General features: G+C 31.1%; 1 protein-coding gene across 1 annotated transcript in view; it reads right to left on the bottom strand.

Annotated features, from left to right (window-relative positions):
• Positions 1-20,038, bottom strand: part of LOC129966920 (neuronal acetylcholine receptor subunit alpha-10-like) — a 640,729-nt gene that overhangs the window by 129,944 nt on the left and 490,747 nt on the right. The gene's annotated exons all lie outside the window — the stretch shown is intronic.

Genomic DNA, 20,038 nt, shown 5'->3' with positions numbered 1-20,038 from the left:
TAGCTCTGACGGATTTATTGTGTAACCGACCCCCTTACACGTCGGTTCTTCGGTGGAATGGAGTCTCGAACCTGAAACCCTACGGTTCACAAACCGAGACCTTACCACCAGGCCCCCACGGCCCCCACACAAAGCTGCAATAATAACTCCAAGGTTTCATACTAACCTTCATTTAACTAAGGCATTGCCTGTTTGAATACCTTTACATGGTTGCTAATGTATAGACCTGTAAAAGGCCAACCCTTCTTAGGAGCTGGTTCAAAACCTAAGAGGCATATCCACTCTAGAGGCTAAATTTTATACCAAATTTTGCTCATTTAGTTCATGCATTTCGTAGCTATAATGTACATTTGCTCTCCAGTTTTATATGTTTAAAGAGTAGATTCATTCAATATTTGACAGAAATATACACATTTTGTAAAAACACTGCATACCAAATTTCATCTATGAAGCTCAAAGCGTTTTTCAGTTATTTCGTAAACATAGCCACAATTCCAAAAATATATTTTTCAGAATTTGAAAAATCTGAAATATAGAGACTCATAAAAATTTCGATGTCGTATTTTTTGCCGATTACAATACTTTTTCTTTGTATATTTAGTATAGTGTATTATTACTGTTATTAGCATTCATTTTTCTTAACAAATGTTAAACTTACAACAATGAATATAGTTTTTAAAATCGATCGTTGACACGGGAATTCCGGCTTACCTTAAAGCACACTGTTTGTTAAAAAAAAAATCTTGCATTTTTTTAATACATAAATCGCCAAAGTGGTCAAAACTATACATTTTTCTTCGCCATCCTAAGATGCTAATAGCAAATGCACACTCAAGATGGCGATAATCTTAATGATTGGTAGTGAATTTGAAAAGGCAGTATTCTCAAATTTAACCGAATTTTTTTGTATATCAATTTATATAATAAAAAAGACAGCAACGTTTAGAAATGGAAAATAAAAATTATCCTAAAATTTTTTCCTTCTGTAAGTTTATCCTAACGGTAGATATACCAAAAAAATCTGATAACTTTTAATTTCATCTTTATAAAGAAGAAAAAATGTTTGACATTAATAATAAATAAAAAAATACGAAATACGAGATACACAAGATACGGAACTCTAATTGATAAAACATCGAAACATGATTATATTTTATGCTTGATTCGTCTATCTTTATTTTATTTTTAAAAATTTACTCTTAATTCTAAACCAGCAAAAATAAGAATACAAAACTTCTTGCAACAGGCATTAAGTTAAATCCTTTAATTAGAACAATAAAAAGTATGCTGTAAAACATACGTAAAATATATAAAAAAATTAATTAAAGTCATACAAAACGTTTGAGTGGAAATAAAATTTGTTTTATTGAAAAATTTATTTTTTGTACAATTATATGTTCTGAAGTTATTGGGAGGGTGGGGGGGTATTTTAACGTTTGATTAATTTTCAACTAAAAATCTGAGTAAAAGTTCTTAAACCATTCTTAATTAATAACCAAAAAAACCATTCTTAATGAGCACTTTTTATCCAGTAAGTCAACCAACTGACTCTCCGACCCTCCACGAAGGCACACGGATCTAAACCATAAGGCTGAATGACCGGACCGCCGCAACACCAACACTGGCGGGAACTGTGGTTGAGTCCTAAGGGCCATCACCGGCCACGGTACAACCCACCCCGAAGGAAGTACGTCCCGTCATCGATGGGAGGAGTCAGATCCCCCATATATTTGTGTACCCTCCAGGGTGGCGAGATCCAACCAACATGCTGGAAGATCTTATCCTCCTTTCGATATGCCCTCCGGGTTTTCTTTTATCCAGTAAGAAAGTAGTTATCAAATTTTGTTTTCTGCTCGAAACCTAACGATTTTCTCTATAAAGTCTTTTTAACGCTGTTTGCAACACACAATTCGCAATTAACAGATAGTATTCAACCTATAAGCATGATCGCTTTATAAAACTTAGTTAATGTCCATACTTATGACTTCGAAATGTTACTTCATTAACAATGTATATCAAGGAGTATATCATCATTAATTATAGGTATATTGACATTAAATATTGGCATATTACTCTTTCATTAAATATTGGCATATTACTCTTTCATTAAATATTGGCATATTACTCTTTCATCAAATATTGAATAAAAAGATGTGCAAATACGTTTATATCTACAAACTTTCTTTAATAGAACACATGTCCGTCTAGAATCTAGTGTAATCCTGTTAACATTGTATCGAATCTGTTTGTCACAGATTAACTAACGAAAGTCGTAATACGATATCATATGTACATTGTCAGAGTGCCAAGGAAATAAAAAATGTATTACTTGCACTTTAGATAAAAAAATATAATAGCATTAAAAGTTTTATTTCTTTGAAATAGGAATAACAGTTTTATTCTTAACCCATTATGTTCACGAATATTCAAATCGAAACTAATCACTAAAATCAAATTGAAACAAACAGTGATCTACTAACAAGGGAAAAAAAATGCAATGGCAATTACAAAATGAAAAAGAAAATATTAGCAATAAATTTCAGTTCTGTCTATGAAGGGAGAATATAATGAGTCAGCATAAATACAAAATAATAAGAATTGCTGGCTTGAGTTTATTGACCTCTGCTATTTATTGGTCCTTATATTTATTCACTGCCTATAAATCAATCGATTGAAACATAAAAAAAATGTTCCAGTAACGCCAAGAAATAACGTCAACTAAAAGATCAAGTTTATTTTTAACCTCTGATTGCGTAATTTTTTAAAATCGCTATTTAAATGCAATGTTTACAATGAAGCTCAGATATTTTCTAACTAAAATGGACTGATATTATATGTTACAAGATTATAATATGATATATTAAAAATCTGTAATCGAGAAAATAAAAACACGGGAGACAATAGAAAATGGACTGATTGCCAACTCGCAGAAATCTCGGAATACGCAGCTGAAGGGTTAATTCCATCCAACGTTACACATGGCGGTGGTCCACTATGCTGCAAATATTGTATGTATACATTTCGATGAATATTTAATTTAGGTAATCTAACATAAGACAATCTAATTTCACTTAGGGATGGGAAGAGGAAAGTATGAATATATAAAAAAACTTATTACAGGCTTTATATTGTAATATATAGTAGAGTAACTTTAGAGTAACCTAAGAGTGAAACTGTAACGTCAGAAATTTCATAACAATCATAAATGACACAAATTGTCAAGAAAAAAGAAAATTTTTGATGCTTCACGTAAGTCAAAAGAGTAAAACAGTGAGAAAGAGTCATTTTATGAATATCAAATTAAACTTTTGCATACCAATTACTTTAAAAGATACTGAACAAGGTTTGGATACATTATCTTCTCATTTTGGAGCTACAAGAGGACTATTTTTGACGGAATCTCGTCATTTTCAATTGCAGTTAAATGACGAAGGATACTGAATTGAAGTAAAAATATATTTCCAAATTGGGGATTTATTCACCAAGGAAATATTTTAAGTTTAATTTCGGCTGAAATGTGACCAATTAATTTATAATGATTTGATAAGAGCAATTCGAAGAAAATATTAAGGGTCGAAAATTCGAAACTGATAACAAGGTAATCTAAAGCTAAATTTAAACGAAACTATAACTAAAAGGGTGGGTAGCATATAATCATAATGTATCCCATCATTTTCAGAGGTTGGATTTAATTAATAAGTTATTAATTTTGTGCATTATATTGAAATTCAGCCACAATTTCAAGAAATTTCCATTTAAAAGAAGCGCAAGGAAATCAAATGCTTTTATCCCTTGATTTCTTGAAGTAATTGCATTTTAAAGCAGTTCCGATTTCTTCTCGCTACGCAGGTGCAATATTTTTATAGTCACCTATCTTTGGCAGCATTTCTGGCAATAGAACTTTATCGCGATTTAAGTCCAAAAGGTTTTATTACTTCGGGATAGGTTTACTTGGATCATTGCATTCTAATCCTGTTGAAAACCACCATTTTGGTCAAAGCAAGGTCCTAGAGACTGAGACGCAATTAATCAAAGGCAATCGCTACCAGAAAGTGAAACAGATCCAAATGGGCATCTGGATGAAATTCAACAAATTTATTTGTACTATTACAATAAGATTTATTAAATCAAATATGTAATTATTTACAAAATATGCAACTATACAGTGAGTAAAGTTGTATATTCAGAAAAAGATATCAAAATAAAATCATTCCTAATTAAGTTGATGTTAAAAGTAATGCTCATAAAAGATGAGCCGCCCCCAACAACTGATCAAATAGCAGTCGTTTGTGAATGAATTAATGGAGAGAGAATGACACATTTTATGCTTAGAAACTGGTGAAAAGCAGTTCATTTTGCCATTCATTGGCTTGCCAACTTATATATTTTTATGGTATTCGTTCTTGAACTTAGGAAGATTAACAGTCATCGTCATATTAACATAAGTTCAACAGAATGGAACAATATTAAATAATTTCAGTACTATAAACATCAATTAAAGGACCTTGATGGGTTCAATACTCTTCATGCAAAGTGATTTTTTCTTTAAATTGTTACATTTTTATTGAATCAACGTACACAGGATAGGGTTATGTATGGAATAACACATAGGGCTAATAGCCTCCACAGTTTTGCTGGCTCATAAACACTCTTTTGTCGAAATTTTACATGACCATTTTACATAAATGTGACTGAATTTCGTTGATGCTTCGTTGAATTTCCACCCTTAATGAGCGCGTGATTGTGGGCTTCTTGGTATAGACCTTTGACTTCAAATAATCATATCGAAAGGAATCCAATGGTGTTAAATCACGCGATATAAGCTGCCAATTCTCAAATTTTTGAGCTATGGCATCCAAACTTTCATTCTTCTTGAAATATTGTTCAACAATGAAAGCACGCTGTTCTAATGTGTAACGCAACCATTTTTCCTAACCCTAAAATATCAGCTGTCAAATGGTTTTTAAAAAAGGTTGCCAACACTTTACTGCACGAATGGTGGCAAATTCAAGTCTTGCGTAAATTTTGGGATACCTTTTATTATAAATTCGAAAACTTTCAAGATTATCATGAAAAACAGCCAATTCAAGCGAATGACGTGTAGAATTTCTGATTCTTTTTTAAGATGTAGATGGAATAAAATTTTCCAGTTTTTAAATGTATAAATGTTTATCATTAAATATTCCGTTATTATTTATGCCATAAATTTTATGGCATCAATTTCGATTAAATGAGGCAAATTCATATGGCACTTACGTATCAATACATCAATAAAATATAGTATCAATTTCGATTAAATAAGGCAAATATATATGGCACTTATGTATGAATATGATATATTTTGGTACTTGTATATGATATGGTATCAATTTCGATTCATCCAGCAAATATATATTGGCACTTTTGTAGAATTCTCTATCAAAATACCCCGAAAGTTTATGATTTTAAAATTGAATTCTGAAGAACATGATTATAAAAATGATGCATGAATCTAGCCATTTCAGAAATCTTCACAAAAGAAAGACTTAATATTTAGTTTCAAAATAGGAAATGAGGATATAAAATTCTTACTGAGGTGGTCTCCAGAGTAAAGAAAAGAAAAATCGAAAGGGCTACAATTCTCAAGTAAATCGCCTATTTCCTCTAAGCATCCTTGATAAACGGTCACTTTCCAACTTCAACGGACCGTTAACTGAGTGGCCGAAAGACAAATTTGCAGAAAAAGTAGTAGAGAGCTTTGAAAGAATACCAGATACAAATGCTCTAGCTCGGAAATGCTGTTGTTTTTATTTGCTGCTTTTATCCAGGGTTTCTGTTCGCGAGCTTAGAAGTTTCGGAAGGGAAATCGAATTACATGGCATAATGCATTAAGGGATATGAATTGTTCTTTCACAAACCATTCATTTTTCTTATTTTCATAGCTATATTTTCATTTCACTTCGTACCATTTCCTAATATAATCTACAATATTGTATAGCATTAAACTTCAATAAAGTTATGAAAAAATAAGACAAAAAATATGAATTTATTTTAAAAACATATCTTTGTTAGTTTACTAAAGAATAGTTTTTACTTCATTTAATTTTTATATTTTTTTATCTTTAATAAAACCATCGCATACATTCAAATAAAGTGTCAGCGTAGAGATTGAATTGTATGGAGTTGATGTACAATAATTACGAAAGGTTAAACTTCAGCGTGTATTCAGCTTTTTATTGAATCTATCGTGCCATCTTTGAAGAATTTTTTGGCGATTATTCCCTGGTATATGGTTGAAAGGGTAAATCCCTTGCATACATTTAAAAATTGAATTTGTGTTTTAGACGTATTTTGTTCAACAGACTGAAAAAAAATTGACACAAAACTACATTTGAGGACACGAAATACCATATCAAATTTGATTCATTTAAGTCATTGCATATTTGAGTTATCGCGATTACATGTGTAGATCGACATGTGTAGACCGATTACATGTGTAGACCGACATGTGTAGACATTACATGTGTAAACCGATTGCATGTGTAGACCGACATGTGTAGACATTACATGTGTAAACCGATTACATGTGTAGACATTACATGTGTAAACCGATTACATGTGTAGACATTACATGTGTAAACCGATTACATGTGTAGACATTACATGTGTAGACATTACATGTGTAAACCGATTGCATGTGTAGACATTACATGTGTAAACCGATTACATGTGTAGACCGATATGTGTAGACATTACATGTGTAAACCGATTACATGTGTAAACCGATTACATGTGTAGACATTACATGTGTAAACCGATTACATGTGTAGACATTACATGTGTAAACCGATTGCATGTGTAGACCGGCATGTGTAGACATTACATGTGTAAACCGATTACATGTGTAGACCGATATGTGTAGACATTACATGTGTAAACCGATTACATGTGTAGACATTACATGTGTAAACCGATTACATGTGTAGACATTACATGTGTAAACCGATTGCATGTGTAGACCGACATGTGTAGACATTACATGTGTAAACCGATTGCATGTGTAGACCGACATGTGTAGACATTACATGTGTAGATTAAGTGTAGATCGACAGATGGCCGCTACCTTGCTGTATTTGTCCCAAAGTTTGACAAGTGTCAACTCCATAGCTGATAAATTTTTGAAACGAATTTTATCTTGCTCTTTTCGTTTTCTAGTTATTGTACTAAAATACATTCGAATAGCCGGACAGACAAACTTCTGAACAGATTTTACCCAAAATTTGATGCAAATTTACAAATTTGGTGTAAAGAACATACACCAAATTTATCCGTTCAGCTTAAGATGTTTTTGAGTTATTTTTGTCACAGGCAGACAGACGAACATTTTCCAAAAATTTCTTTTTCGAGCTCTGGGAGGTTTAAAATGTGTAGAATCGTAAAAAAATATTCGAGTTCGAATTTTTTGACGATCACAATACTCTCTCTATAATACGCATGCGAGAAAGTAAAAAAAAAAATTATAAGCGTTAGAGAAATTTAAATTAATAATTTTCTAATTCCTCACTAGATTGCGCCACTCGTATGGAACCAAAACTTAATGAAAATGGATAAAGTGATAATTAATATTGAAAAGATTTAAGTGTTTGATGGCATGGAAAAATACACACATTTTCAAGCAACCAAAATTATAGCACATGGAAGAATAAGTTAAAATAATCGACTGCTAAATTCTGTGCTTCAAAACATGAAACAAGACTGACTAATTTAAGTACGTAATATATAAATGATGGAACTCAGAAATTGATACCACTTTTCACTTTCTCGTATATGTTATACAGAGAAAGTATAGGAATCGTCTAAAAATTCGAACTCGAGATTTTGACCAATCTCAACATATTAGACCTCCCACAATTCCAAGAATACATTTTTACAAACTGGTAGTCTGTCTGTCTGCGAAAAAGATAACTCAAACAGTTCAATATGGTGGCAAATATTTGTTTCAATCTGATCAGAAAAACGTGTCTAAAACACAAACTCCATTTCCGCATACTATTAACGCGTGCCAGGGATTAATCGCCAAATAAATTTCCAAGGATGACGCAATAGATTCAGTAAAAATACTAAATTCGCACCAAAAGTTAAGATTTCATAACTATTGTACGTCAAGGCGTTCTCTGGTATGAAATGTTTTTTAGACAATGTGTGAGAAAGTTTTTAGGAGACCAATCCCACTTTTTTTCTTATGCTCTCTTCTGGCTCTAAATTGTTTAAGGGTATTTCATAATCATGATTTGAGCATTTGTTTTTAAGTGGTACTTTCTGGTATTTTAAATTCATTTGTCTATTTTTAATATTAAAATGAAAATATTAACTTAAATATATGTTTCACAATTTAATCATTTAAAAAAGCTGAATTTAGTAGTTGTGGCGAAAAGCTTATAAGCCAGATAACAGCTACGAAACACCAGCAATTGCTTTTGTCTTGTGGTCTTGTTACTCGGTTGCGAACCACTAGGTCCCAGGTTCTATCCCCGCACATAACAATCCGCCACATAGTAAAAGATGAATTATTCGCAAAATTGACGCATTTTTTTCTAGAATTTTACAAACATTATTGGTCATTGGTGTTGAAAATATTGTTTTGATCGATGGTCACACGATTTGAAATAGATCCCGTTGGCGATCCGCTGTGAAACTGGTAGAGTTAGGATTGGGTCTTTTAACTTTATACATTTATGTATGACTCAAGATTGTAGGTCAGAATTAATAATACTTGTATTGATGTAATGAGAAAATTTGAAGAAGTGTGTGTGTGTGTGTGTGTGTGTGTGTGTGTGTGGTGGGTTGAGGTTATATTATTGTTCTATCCTAACCAAAGAAAATTGGCTTCACGAAGTTATCATACATTTTTTCCAATAATGTTATTATTTCATTCTCTAGGCATAAAATTATGGTAGGGCCGAAAATGCGTAGAATGCTAATGGCTAACAATTTTACGAATCACGAGTCTTTGGCGTGTATATAGCATTTTTACTGAATCCATCGCGAAAATATGTATTTTGAATGCCGTTTTCTTCCTGATTGACTCCAAAGTTTGGCACATAATTGATGTTGTTACAAAATCACTTGCTGAATTTCATTGATTTTATTCATTGAGTTTCTGAGTTATTACATTTGCGTTCATGCAAAATTATAGACAGACAGATGATCAACCTTACGATAGATTTGGTTCTAAATTTTATATGTAAATATATTTTAGATGCTAAATTGTTTGTGCTCTAAATTTCATCATCCTAGATCTTTAAGTTTTGTAGTTATCTAGTTTTCTTATATACGAATAGGTAGCCAGCCAGCCAGAATTCCTTGGAATGGATTTTGTTTAAATGTTGATTGAAATCTGCACATTTGGAAGTAATTCCACATACCAAATTTCAGCTGTCTAGCACAAAGGAGTTTTTGAGTTATTGTATTCCCAGACAGATATAATGCCATAAATGTGTTTGCTTTTTAGGACTTACTGAAACCTGAAGCTTGGAGATACGTCAAAACTTTGATATCGAAAACTCGAATTTTTTCTTTCCATAGTTAACCCTTTCTAGGGCTGTGAGAAGTATGCTTCCCACCAAATTTATCAATCGTTGTATGAAATTTTGTAGGTTGGCATAAGTTCTTGTAAATTTTTTTAGTAAGTCAGAAACTCAGATGCTTCAGTTCTTTATCTCAGACAAAATGATGTGTTTTGATTGGTTACTTAATTATTAATGAACCAAATTAATTAATGAATCAAATTAAATTTATTTAATAAGCTAAATGAATCCTTTTTCTTATTCTAATTTCAAGCCTAAAAATATTTTAACATAATATGACTAGAAAAAAATGGCTCTTTAAAGGGTTAATATATGAGAGAGTAACCAGCGGAAATCTCCCCAAAATTTTCTCGCATACTCTAACAAAGATGTTATCCAAGAGAATGCCTTGCAAAGAATTTTTATACAATAGTACGAAATACTAACTTTTGTTGTGTATTTACCATTTTTACTGAATCTATCGTGTTATTTTCGGCAATTCAGATCTGAAATGCGTTAATTGTATCCTAAAATTAAAACTATGCTTTAGACACGTTTTTCTCAACCGAATGAAACAAAAATCTGCACTTGCAGTTACAAAATCCCATTCCAAATCTGATGTATTTAAGTTATTGTATTTTTGAATTATCACATTTACATGTTTCTGAAAGTACAGATCAACCGATCAAATAATCAGAGACTAAATCCACCCATAATTTTATTTTACTGAAAATTTGATAGATGTCTAAACTGTAGATGTCTTTGATTGAAATTTGATTCTGCAGATGTCTCTGATTGAAATTTGATACTGTGGATGTCTCTGATTGAAATTTGATACTGTGGATGTCTCTGATTGAAATTTGATAGATGTCTAAACTGTAGATGTCTTTGATTGAAATTTGATACTGTGGATGTCTCTGATTGAAATTTGATACTGTAGATGTCTCTGATTGAAATTTGATACTGTAGATGTCTCTGATCGAAATTTGATACTGTAGATGTCTCTGATCGAAATTTAATACTGTAGATGTCTCTGATTGAAATTTGATACTATGGATGTCTCTGATTGAAATTTGATACTGTAGATGTCTCTGATTAAAATTTGATACTGTGGACGTCTCTGATTGAAATTTGATACTGTGGATGTTTCTGATTGAAATTTGATACTGTGGATGTCTCTGATTGAAATTTGATACTGTGGATGTCTTTGATTGAAATTTAATATATGTCTAAACTGTAGATGTCTTTGATTGAAATTTGATACTGTGGATGTCTCTGATTGAAATTTGATACTGTAGATATCTTTGATTGAAATTTGATAGATGTCTAAACTGTAGATGTCTGCGTACCGAATTATTTATATCCTTTCTTCAGTTTGCAGTTATCGTGTTAAATAACATTCAAACAGCCGGACAGAGGGACTCACTCTATTCCTTCAAACCGCTGACAGAGGGAACCTCTGTCAGATCAAAATTGGATAGAAATCTTCAAATTTGGTGTAAAGACACTATACCAAATTTCAATCATCTAACTGAAAGTGTTTTAGAGTTATCTCTGTCACAGACAGACGAACGGACTGACATTTTCCAAAAATGTATTTTTCGAACTCAGAAAAGTCTAAAATGCAGAGAATCGTCAAAACCCTGAGTTTAAATTTTTTGATGATTTCTGTAGATTTTCTATATTACGTATACGAGTAAGTAAAAAGATTGAGCCTGCAATAGAAAAGAAAATTCACAGTAATCAATCAAAGCAATTCATTGTAATTTTTTTTTATCAAATATCAAATTATTTGATGAGTTTCCGAAGCATTTATTATCTATTCGTTATTATTCGCATAAACGAATCACTTTAAATAACTTTCTGCATCAGTAATTATCAACATCCAAAATGCTTTCGTTTTTACTGCAATTAGAAAGAGTAAAGATAAGCTCACCGAACAAACATTCATCACCAAACATCTTGCTTCCTCCGTATCCAAGGAACAGTTCCCCACAAAAGTCACAAATTAAGGGAATCAGTCGAATCTCTGTCCCTAATGACACCACTATCCCTCAAGTCGTCGCCGAAGAAACATTTATCACCATAATTCACTGTCGTTATCTTTGCCTCGAAGTTTTGCAAAGCGATAGTCTTTATTTCAAGTCCAGCTCGGCTCGTGTTCCTTCACCCTGATTGATGAGCAGGGCCAACAGAAAGTCGCTTTTCAGCAGAAATTAGAAACCCAATTATGATGACAAAAGAGGAGTCTTTCAGGACAAAGTGATGTCCAGGTTATTTAGAAATCTAGGCTGGACGACATCCTGGAGCCATTAACGTAAGAAGGATTACTCTGATGCAATGGGTGATTGCCTTTTCATTACCACTTAATGATGTAATTGTAATCCCTTGCCCGTGCAATTGCCTAATTGCTGCTAATTATTTGATGACTAATTACTTATCACCTGTGTACAAAACTGAGGGTGATAGGTCAAAACTTTATGTCCTCTGGATGTGATGAGGGTAATTATTACTTTTAATAAAGATAATTTCAAGCAGTATGTGATGAAGATTTTCATGAAGGTAGTTGTTTTTTTATTTCCTAAAATGATAATAAAAGATATATAAAGTATTCTAAGAATAACGAAATTTTGAAGCATCGCCATCTCGTTTTGAATCTACACAAGATACTAGGAAAAGGATTTTGTCATTCTGATCCATTTTTACTTTTTCGTATATGTAGTAATTGAGAAAGTATAGTAAGTAATATTAACAAAACCATACCAGTTTATAATTTTTTACGAATTACTTTTATAATTACACTTTTTTTTAAAAATAATAATATGTTTATTACTGATAAAATAGGAATTTATTTTTTTGTTTATACAGATGTTAATAAAACTGTTTTTTTTTTCTTATTTGAATCGATGCATTGAGCGTTTGATACTTTCGCTATATAATGAAACAAATAACCCGCAATATAACATACGATTTGCAACAGTCAGCTAACATCTAATTGGATTGTTTTTCTTCATCAGATCCATGGAATAAGCTTCAGAATATAATCCAGACTGAATCCCATGATTGCATGCCATAAACCTAGTCACAGCTTCTTGCGGTCGTTTGTAATTTCATATATTCTTTATTTCCTGGAAGCTGCAGTTGCTGAAAGCTTGGATTAATGTAAACTTAGTAATGTAATTAATGTAATCTTAGGGGATTCAGCATCTGAATCCCCTAAGATCAACATTCATGATTTGTATACATGGACGTTGAATCGGGTTAAACATGTGAGCAAAGGAAAAGATTTCCAAACAAAAAGTAAACTAAATTAGAATCGAATGCATCAATTGTTATTGAAAAGCATAAGCATTATGTTCATTTGAAATAATAAATAACTTTTAGAACGCTGTTAAAAATTTATTAAAGATTCCGATCTGCAGATGGAGACATTGTAATGGAACAAAGTTTAAAACTAGATTAATGTGTCATAATATTATCTTTACACTTTCTTTCATAGTTATATAGCAGTGAAAACGTTTATACAATCAACAGGAATGGTCATTCCGAAATTTTCTCGCATTCTCTCCAATAATGATCTTATCCTCTTCCTTCCTGATAAAATTGGGGACTTCTGGTAATACCGAATATTAATTACAAAATATAGAGCCTTCACGTGAAACAAACATTTTTTATCTATTGTCCAAATACGTATTTTGGGAATCTTTTTTCTGCAGATTAACCAAATTTGGACCAGGATCTCTAGTTGTTATAAGAAGATAACATATTGAATATTATAATTCTAAAAGAGCAATTCTTGTATATATATATATAAATTTATTTATTTCGTAAATATCAGAAATCGCTTTAACGATTTGGATTAAATTTTATATTCAGATAAAGTTTTGTTTCTTAATTTTATCTATACAGGTGTTTTTTTTTTTTTATGAAAAAACGTAATTTTAAAGAATTTCTTTTTATAACTAACTATTAGAGCCATTTTCTATGTGCTCTCATTCTGACAATGGCATTATGGTGAAAGCTTATAAGTTAGTTAACAGCTAATAAACGCGGGCAATTGCTTTCGTCTTGTGGTCATGTTACTCGGCTGCGAACCACAAGGTCCCAGGTTCTATCCTCGCTCATTCAAATCCGTCACACCATATAGCGCCATCTTGTAAATTTTTGGGGTACTTGCATTCTTGCCACAGAATGATAACCTACTGGTACCTCAAAATTTTGTGAGATGGCGCTGATGGATGTGAGATGAGGTAAGATTGAAAAATATTCATATGCAATCCATTTGTGATTCGTATCTAAATATTTTAGACAAAGCCCCACGATTTTACGACGGAAAAATACCCAGATATTTTTTATTAATTTAAGTAATTGCTTATATGAATTATTGTGTTTACACGCATGTGAAAGTACAGATTAGCAAACAATAAACCTTTTGACATATTTAGTTAAATACTTGAAAATAATCTACATTTTAGATGTTGAATTTATGTTCCAAGTTCCATTTATCCAGCCCTTTATGTTTTTTTTTTGTAGTCATCGAATTCATTTGTACTTGAGCATTGAACTCGAAAAAGACAAATAAGAGTTCCTCTTAAAAGATTTTGGGCAGAATCTGAGAGAAATCTACCAATTTTTTTAAAAAGTCCATATACCTAATTTCATTCATCTAGCTCAAAATGGTTTTCGTGTTATTGCGTTCCCAGACAAACAGACAAAATGCTAAAAATATGTTTTTCGAACTCAAAGAAGTTTGAAATGCGGAGATTCATAAAAATTTCGTGTTTGAGTTTTCTGTTAATTAAATTACTTTCTCTATACTTCGAATACAAAAAAGTAAAAACGTTTTTAGTATCGTCACAGGCATATGAGTCTAAATCTGGTAATAAAGCAATGAAAACTATGGATGTAGAAATATATAAAATATACGTAATAATATATATAATTATGTAATATATATAAAAGTATTTTGAACAATTTAAATTTAAAGAAAAAAAGATTATTCTGTAATAAATTTGTCATGATTGGAAAACTTATTTTTTTAATTTTAAATTGGTGCCGGCGTCCTTGCATAGGGGTAGCGCATCTTCGCCAGGATTTGGACGTCCCGGGTTCGAATCCCGGTTCGGGCATGGTTGTTCTTCATCTGTGTTCTATCTGTGAGGTGTGTAAATGTGCCCCCCTGTAAAAAGGGATTGTGCAAGCGTATGTGTGAGTTTCATCTTCATATGAGCTAGAAGTCAGACTTCTGCCCTCGGGTGCTCAGGGGTCTTTACCCTCAGAAGCTACTGCACCCCTTTTCCGTGGTAACGTGGACACGACATCATCATCAATTTTAAATTGGTGGGAAAATGTTTAATTTATAATGGTATGTTCCAAATTTTTTGAGTTTAAAATTTTGATAAATTTTTAATGAATGAAACCTACTTAAATTTTGAAAAACTTTTCTTAGTGGATACCTACTACCAAAGAACTATATAAATTAGACCGTTGAGATAGATGCAGAGAATTTTTCATGTACTTCCTAATTTACAGACAATATATCCTAATTTATAGTTAATAGCCTATAAATGTTAATATGTTGAAAAGAAATGAATAAAAAATTACAAATTAATTTTTTGAAAGCAAATTTCTGAAAAGTTTCTTATATTTTAGATTGAATACAGTTATTATTTCAGGTCAATCAATCAATCTATGAGGTCAATGTCACGAGGGAATACTGAATGTCGATTGCTGGACCCCCCTCAAAGTGTTCACTGAAATTGTCTAAAATTATGATATTCAGAGCGACATAACGTGGTCCGTTTTAACCTCAGAAGGATGAAACAGTTTTTGTTTAAAATTTGATGGGTCAAAACTATTCTTCGAAATATGGCTAAAACCTTGTTCCCAAGGCTTGTCTTTTGTCTTGCTGGGAATCGTTCTTGCCTTCCTTTGGTCAATCGGAACTCGTCCAGAGATGCCATTCCCATGGCATGTATACTTTCATAGACCAGAGTTAAAAGCTTCTCTTTAACATTAAAAGTTATGGGGTGTAGGACAGTAAAAATACCGACATGAAAATAAATATCTTCATGGTACTTAATTTACACACATATTCGTTCTGTTAAGAATAATATTATTTTCGGCTGGCTTAATTTGAAACTAAAGGCTTATCATATAAAGGAATTAAAAAATTCATATTTTTATCCTTATTAAAGCATAAAAGTAATAAAATTGTAAAGTAACATAAAAAAACCCCTCAAGTATTCAAAAATATTAATATGAAGGTTTTTTAAAAATTCGTGAATATTAATATAAAATCTAATATTCTATCAAGATAACCTATTTTTACGAATAATAATAATTGCATAATTTCTCTTTAAAATGAATTTTGGTCTATAGCTTTACTCTATTGGATTTTAATAGGAATAGTTTGTATACATCATCGCAGATATCCAATCATGACTTTTGAATGAATCATTGACTGTCATTATGACTTTTGAATGGACTTTTGAATAAATCATTGACTGTCATTATGACTTTTGAATAAATCATTGACTGTCATCATGACTTTTGAATGAATCATTGACTGTCATCATGACTTTTGAAAGAAGATTTTTGAATGAATCATTGACTGTCATCATGACTTTTGAATGAAGATTTTTGAATGAATCATTGACTGTCATCATGACTTTTGAAGAACGAAGTAACAATAATTTAAGCGTTCATCGCTTTTGTCTGTTTGAATATGCATGTAAACTAACTTTAATGCATTAAACTGTCATTCACGTGATACCAAAGATAAAGATGACGATAGGAATGATACGATCGATTTCGAAAGTTGGACAGTAGGACATTTTGTAATTTAAATGCTATTTTTAAAATGTCTACAAAATTTAAGCATTTTATTACTGAATTTAGAAACATTTATAGCTCAACTTGTAAGTATTCTTATTCTTTAGGAAAAAAAAAATCCGAATAAAATTCAAAACTATCGATTTTACTGAATTAATTAAACATTATTTATTTTTGCTAAAATTAACTAAAAACATTTAGAAAGGATTCGAGATCTAAAATAAAATTTTTGATTCGTAATAAATATTTAAATTATTCTATTCTGATTTTGAAGATACATTTAAATATGTATTTTATCACTACGCATTAAATGTATAAAGAAAGTAAAAATTTTCCGATAATATCAATATGCATATCATTTTCATAAACCAAGAAAAATTTTAAGCCTTTTCTCTTATACAATACAGTTAAAGAGAACGATTTCCGCATAGAGATCTTACGCATACGAGCTTTTCTACGATTCGCATCGCAATTATTGGATATTTAAAAATATGAGCATTATTCAAAAAAGTGGAATCGATTACATTTCGAAAGATTAAGGAAAAACGAAAATCAATATAACAAAAAAAATTGAATTAAAAATAAATATTATTAAAGTGGCTGCAGTTTACAATAATACATTTAATGTAACTAATTTAAAATTCGGTTTTGGAATACATCCACAAGTTTATCTTATTAATATAGTAAAAATTTAAATTATAATTTCAAATTACATTAGAAACAAAATAATTATAAATAAGAAAGGTATCATTTTAAGAATGATTTCAATCTTTTTTGGATTTTGTGAGCTTTATGTCCAAATGAATGCCATAGCTGCACTTGATACAAACAGAGAAAATCATTAGTAACATTACTGATAAAATCGTGATAATTGTTCACAGAAAATTTATTTTCATTGCATAATAGGTTGAAAGTATTTAAAAAAAAACTACAGAAATTTTTAATTAAAATTTATTTTATTTGTTGATCAATTATTTTATTATTTCACTCAATAATCAACTAATTGAAGCTGCAAAATTTAAAATCTGCAATTTGGAAACTGCGAATACAGAAGAAACACTCTCGGGTTTAAAGCAAATGCTAACATATTTCAGAGAATCCATGCAAAATTGACTTCTGATAAATACTTTAAAGTACATATCAAAATATAAATATGTTTGTATAATTTAAACGATAACATATTTAGAATCAACCCTTTCTAAGGCCGTGGGAAGTATGCTTCTCACCAAATTTATCAATCTTTGTATGAAATTTTGTAGGTTGGCATCAGTTCTGACAAATTTTTTTAGAAAGACAGAAACTTAGATGCTTCAGTTCTTTATCTCACACAAAATGATGTGTCTTGGTTTGTCACTTAATTGTTAATTAACCAAATTAATTAATTAATCAAAATTAAATTTATCTAATAAGCTAAATGAATCCATTTTCTTATTCTAATTTCAAGTCTCAAAATATTTTAACATAATATGACTAGAAAAAAATGGCCCTTTAAAGGGTTAAATTATGTATTGAACATGTTGTAAGAAAAGAAATAAAAAAAAAAAAATTCAAACGATATCGCCTAGCATCTGTTCTTAAACATAAAATATATTCCAAATAAATAAAGATTTTGGAAATTCGGAAAAATCTTGTTTCTTTATCATACCAGGTATGTTATCTCAAAGATTTTGTCAAATCTATTTAATGAAAAGCTAACAAAGCGAATAAACAATCATGCCAACTTTTAAAACAATTTGTAATACGAACTAGAGATACTTCAATTAATAAATAATTTGCAATTGAAATTAATTTATTTATTATATATTTTACATTATACGGATCACTATTTATTTGTATTTGCAAAGGAAAATCATTCATGTTTATTTCAACGAGTATTTGACAAAACAATGTTTTATTTCAATGAACAATTTCTGGAAAGAAATAAAAGAAAACAATGAAATGAAGAACCAAGCACAATTTAGAATTTTGAATAGAACTGAATAAGACTTAGCTACTCACAAGTCACAACCCTTTTAGCGGAGCGGACTTCATTCATGCATTTCATTCATTCATCCACCGATCGTAATTTAGCCCTTAATCAGAGAATGATCACCTCTGAACCAGTACCTCCAGTGGTATTACTCTTGACATGGTGGACTTCGTGTGATCACGACAGATTTATACGTGCGCCATCCACCACACACACGAAGAGTCTTCGGCCGACGGGGTTCGAACATGCAATCCAAGGGATGGAAATTCAACGCCCTACCAACCAGGCTATTCAGGCCCATAAGTATAATTTAATTAACATATGAAGATAATACATATGAATGTAAGCTTCATTTCCTACCATTTTGAAAGGTCAAAACGTGTAGTAATTATGCATTTTTTTTATGAAGTTAGGGTATAATATGATTTTGAAAATAAGTTGAAAGAAAATCAGTAGATTAAAAATTCCTCTAAGTTATACGATATTTTCCAAAAACCTTATATAGCATCTGGAAAACACAAATTCGGCCTTAATCCCTTAAAGATTAATCTAAACAGTTTCACATTTTTAGATGTCGAATAATAAATGGCACAGACTTTTATAAAATAAACAAAAACTGCAAAGATATACTAATAAAGGAAAAAAAATTAATTTTACACTCGTACTCAAAACTTAATTAGTCAGATATTTTTCATAGATAACATTTCTAGGTAAATTATTTTAACAGTGAATCACGAAAAATTCAAAACTTATTAAATAACAAAACACAGATACAGATCACTTTAACTAAAAATAATATTAATGATTGTTATTTTATTATTAGTTAACAAGTTCTTATTAACTCGCTTTCTTTTTTGCTTTTTGTCTATTCAGTCCAAATTTTTCAATCGATTTTAAATTAACATCCTGGTGAGCTAGAGACTTGAAACTAGAAGTTTGAAGCACAGCTCAAAACTAAATGACAATGAAATATTGAGAAATATTCGAGAATTTTGTAAAATATTGGTGAATATTGAGCTCACAATATTGTGCAGCATGTTGGGATACTTAGGTATTTGATTTCATTTTTGGAACAGCTAGACAGACAGACTTTTTCACGGATTTGCACAAAATTTGATGTAAATCTACAAATTTGGTGTAAAGATCCTATATCAAATTTCATCAGTCTAGCTTAAAGCGTTTTTGAGTTATACTTGTCATAGATAGCCAGACGGATATTTTCTAAATATGTACTTTTCGAACTCAGGTCAAAAATGGAGATTCGTTCGAAATCTCGTGTTCGAATTTTTTGACGATTACAACACTTTCTCTATACTACGTATATAAAAAGGAAAAAATGAAGGTGGGAGGGTGGGTTAAAGAGATTTAGAACATTATTTGTTTCTCTTGATGATAATCAGTAACTAATTATAAAGTAAACTTCTCAATTATCGGTGGTGAATTATCCGAGATATCCTAGGGCCGCGGTGGCCTGGTGGTAAGGTCTCGCCTAGTGAGCTGTAAGGATTCAGGTTCGAGACCCGATTCCACCGAAGAACCGTTGTGTAAGGGGGTCTGTTGCACGTTAAATCCGTCATGCCAAACGTCCTCCCGCTGGTGTGATGTGGCGTGGAGAGGGGGGTGCCAGCTCAGGTGTCGTCTTCGTCATCTGACCGTGGTTCAAAATTACGAGATCCGTCCCAAAATAGCC

Source organism: Argiope bruennichi, chromosome 4 (genome assembly GCF_947563725.1).
Source record: "Argiope bruennichi chromosome 4, qqArgBrue1.1, whole genome shotgun sequence".
Taxonomy (NCBI): Eukaryota; Metazoa; Arthropoda; class Arachnida; order Araneae; family Araneidae; genus Argiope; species Argiope bruennichi.
Note: the sequence above shows the minus strand (reverse complement) of the source record. Positions and strands in the feature narration are given on the sequence as shown.